Consider the following 4283-nt stretch of genomic DNA (forward strand, 5'->3'; position numbering starts at 1 on the left):
AAGACTTGCTAGTTGGAATACAGAAAATATTTACCAAACACCTATTCACGATAATAAACCGGGGCACTATTGTGGGTTTTCGGTTGGTTTTATATTATATTAGGTACTCACCCTTCGTAACGTGTCTCCACGAAAAAACGTCACTTTCACACTAACCACCTTTCGTTTTAACTCTCGCGACGATAACTGAAATGTTGACGCGCGCCGGACAGATTCACGGACATACAACCACCCACCCACCCCGCGCCCCGGTTTCCGTCTGGACTGGTTCTGTCGTCCGAGTGAGTGCCAAAAATTAGCGTTCGTCTATTAAATGATTGTCGGATGATGATTATTGACGGACACTTTTATCGCACCCGATCACACTTTAGTTACTACCTACGTTTAGTATCGACGACGCATCGTTTCGATTATTGAAATTCGAATTGAATTTTTTTTTTTTCTAGTTTTCGACGTAGATTCGCGTGACACAAATATTATGAGCCTTTTTGGATCGATTTCGTGTGCATCACGCCATTTCTACGGGCGAACGTGAATGTGTGATGTTGACGTGATGGAAGCAACGTTTAGGCAATCCGCATTACGTATTACTATCAATTATATTTTAAACGAATGAAAACTTCAATTCAGAAGTGTGATAATCCCGATCCATTCAAGTTTTGTTAATTTTAGATTAAAAATGCGTGAGTATTGTACTATTGCTAACGATGCCAAAACATCGCATATTCAATGTAAAAAGAACAAGAGCAACGGGCCATTAAGTTAATTTAAAAATAACTCGTACCGGATAAGTCGAATACGTATCCAGGGAAAATTTATTAATTTTAAAATTGACCGGCGGAAACAGGTTCTCGCCTCCCACCACTTTTGTGTAGCGGCCGCCAAATCAATTTTGTTTTTATATAATTGATTCAAAAAATTGAAATTCACGCATAGTTATCTGTGCCTGAAGTGGGTCATTTTCATTGCATTGTTAGTAAGATCGAAACCATAGAAACCATACAAAACGCATACGACTATTTCTGTTTTTCATTTCACGCACTGTTTTTTATTAGTTACCTAGCAACATGGTCACTGCATTGAAACTTCAGAGTTCCTTCAAAAATTTGAATTTTTAATTTCAATTTTTTGAATCAATGATTTAATATAAAAATAACTATTGTGGAAAACAGCAAAAAATAAAATAATACCACTAATTGGCGGCTGGTCAGGATAGACCTAACGTTCGAAATTTAGAAAAATATTTTTTTTATTTTAATACTGTTACTTTTCTAATGAAGTGCGAAATAAGTTGTGCCCCATAGCTATCTTTTTTATTTTTCACTACGACAATTACAAAGTGTTGATATTCACAACTTTTCGTGAGCACTTCGATAGAAATGAACAAGAACGCAGGAAAATTCCACACCGAATATTAATATTCTGTCTTGGCCCATGTTTACTTTTATCTACCGCAAAACAAAATGTTCGGATTTGTCAGGGGTATTCTGATTTAAAAAAAGAAGAACATTTGACGAATATTTTAAGTCTCAAACGTTTGGAAAATAATGCAACAACAATTCATAGACTACAAAAAAGCCTATGATTCAGTACCACATTCATGGTTAATTAAAATTCTTAAAATTTATAAAATTAATATTAAATTAAATCACCTTCTTTATATGGATGACATAAAACTTAACAATAACTGAAAATCAATCAATATGTCGTGGTCATTACGAAAATTTAGAATATATAACTAAAGAAGGAGAAATCATTAAAAATTTAAATAAAGGAGAATTTTATAAATATTTAGGTATTAATCAATCAAATCAAATTAAATCTATTCTTTTGGTGTTATAAAATGGTCCAAAACTAATTTAAAGAATATAAATATTCAAACTAGAGTTCTCTTTACAAAATTTTGTAAACATCACCCCAAATCTGCTGTTGAAAGATTTAATTTACCACGCGAAAATGGTGGTAGGGGTTTTTCAAATCTAGAAATTCTACAACACAATCAAATTGCTTCACTAAAAAATTATTTTCTCAATAGAGCTCGTGATATGACACTATAGCAAATATAAAACAAAAGTCTTTACATGGGAGATATTTTAAAGAGCTGAGGGTTTTATATTTGCAATACAAGATCTTGCACCGTTTTGGCTCACAGCGAATATAAAAAACGTCATGATATATTCGCAAAAATTATACACATGAATTTAGCAGTTAAATTCAATTTATTAAAGGATACACAACCACATTACATTTATAAACCAGAAAGTTGTTTAGAAAATGACAATTACAAATTATATTTTGATCGCACAGTTTTAACTGACATTCACATTCAGCATAACAGACCAGACATTATTATTTTAAATAAACAACAAAAGCAAGCATATCTTTTAGATATAGCTGTTCCAAATTCACACAATATAACACAGACATATAATACAAAAATTAATAAATATATTATTATAATTTCAGCAACAGGAATAGTACCGCAATCTCTTTTTAAAAATTTAAAAATTTTGGACTTAGAGAACACATAAAACACAAAAAAGTCAAAATGTGGAGGCGAGACGCCGGTAATTATGTTGATAAGCACTGCACTACTGCCGCCGGGTGGAGGTGGGATACGAAAAGAAGATGCTCTCACTGCTCTCACTCACAATAAGTTCGGAAAAACCGAATTTTATTATCGTATTTAATTGACGTCACAGTTACTTTGGCGAAACAGGAGCTCGCTTTTCGAAGGCATGATGAAAAAGACAGACGAATCAATTTGATATATAAAACCTAACAGGAACGGCTGGTCCATGAGGTCATTTGGGTAATGACCCCCTAAAAAATAAAGGTTTTACCCAACACCAGCCGCGACTGCAATGTACACAAGACTATGACTGCTACATATTATGTTATTTCAACCAAATCAGAAGTACAATAATTTTGAAAAGTAAGTGCAATGTATACTTCTAAATCTATCTAAATTTATTAATATGTAATTTTTTTCAAAACTATCGATCTTTCTTTGAAACATTTTCAATTCACAATTCACTGTTGGAAGCGCTGTACTTTTTAGTATAAATACGTATACGAAAAATTAAAATAATAGTTGAATTAACACATCGTTAAATGTTACGAGGAACATAGTTTTTTGGATTACACAGCAAAATCTTGGAATTTCAGTCCGATATTACTCCATTGAGTCTTTGGACTCACAAATAAATACCTCGAAAAGCCGACAAACATCTGTCTAGAACTTTTCTAGTAACCAGAGGGTATCGTAAACGACCCGTGTTTAGACCTCTTTCGTGAAAGTGACCGACCGCCGGCGCCGCTCGATTTCGTCATAAATCTCAGCCGTACCCCCCACGATAATTGACAAGTCTGTCATACCAGCCCTACCATTTAAAACCTTTATTCTCTTCGTTTTAAAAATAGTTTCGCATGGTTTTTCTCTCTTCTCGTTTTACAATGGTCCAGTGACTAATAAATGAGTGTTGTGTTATGAGTTTGTTCGAGCTCAAAAAACGTGGTTCGAAATTGTTTAACGTTTAACGAATGGTAAGTTATTCTAGTTTTTATGTTGGTCTTAACGTGTTAGGGGCCAAGAATACAACATTGTCTGTCCATTATAACATAGAACTGATATGTTGAATTCAGATCTCTAATTATTTAAAAACCAAAAAAATAAAGCAGCAGTCAAAGTGGCATGTACGCGTAACCTAATATATATTTTTTTTACATTAAAAGATCGCCGTCTTCCTCGTCGCACTTACGACATTTGCATATGTTATCTTTGTTAAACTCACGGAAGGAATATAATGAACCGGTCACCCGTCCAAGTGCTGACCGCTGCCCGCGTGGCTTACCTTCGGTGATCGAACGACAACCTTTACCGTTTGACGAGTTTTTATTCTGCAATTGTTTACAATTAATCGACAAAAAAAATTGTTTTCTTAATTATCTAGTACTTAAAGCTATGAATCTACATTATACGGGTCTGTGCATGTTTCCGAATACCTGCACGAAAAACAAATCGGTTCGGTGGTTGCTATGGATTTCAAAAAAAAACAAAAAGTGTTGGGGGGCAACGGCACGCGGTGTTCCCAAGCGGTCACCCATCCAAGTACTGACCGCGCCCGACGTTGCTTAACTTCGGTGATCGGACGAGAACCGGTGCTTTTCAACGTGGTATGGCCGTTGCCGTGGTGTTTAGGTGTGATCGTTGGTGTAAAATATATTGCTTTTAACATTCCGATGCACGAATATGAACATCAAAACGCGATGCGTTTCGTTTC

General features: G+C 34.7%; 1 non-coding gene across 1 annotated transcript; it reads right to left on the minus strand.

The window, feature by feature from the left end:
• Nucleotides 1–4070: 4070 nt before the first annotated feature.
• On the minus strand, nt 4071–4190 carry LOC138140897 (5S ribosomal RNA). The gene has a single exon (XR_011162808.1). It is a non-coding gene; the product is annotated as a 5S ribosomal RNA (ribosomal RNA).
• Nucleotides 4191–4283: the final 93 nt, after the last annotated feature.

The sequence above is a fragment of the Tenebrio molitor genome, unplaced genomic scaffold, assembly GCF_963966145.1.
Source record: "Tenebrio molitor unplaced genomic scaffold, icTenMoli1.1 SCAFFOLD_552, whole genome shotgun sequence".
Lineage (NCBI taxonomy): Eukaryota > Metazoa > Arthropoda > Insecta > Coleoptera > Tenebrionidae > Tenebrio > Tenebrio molitor.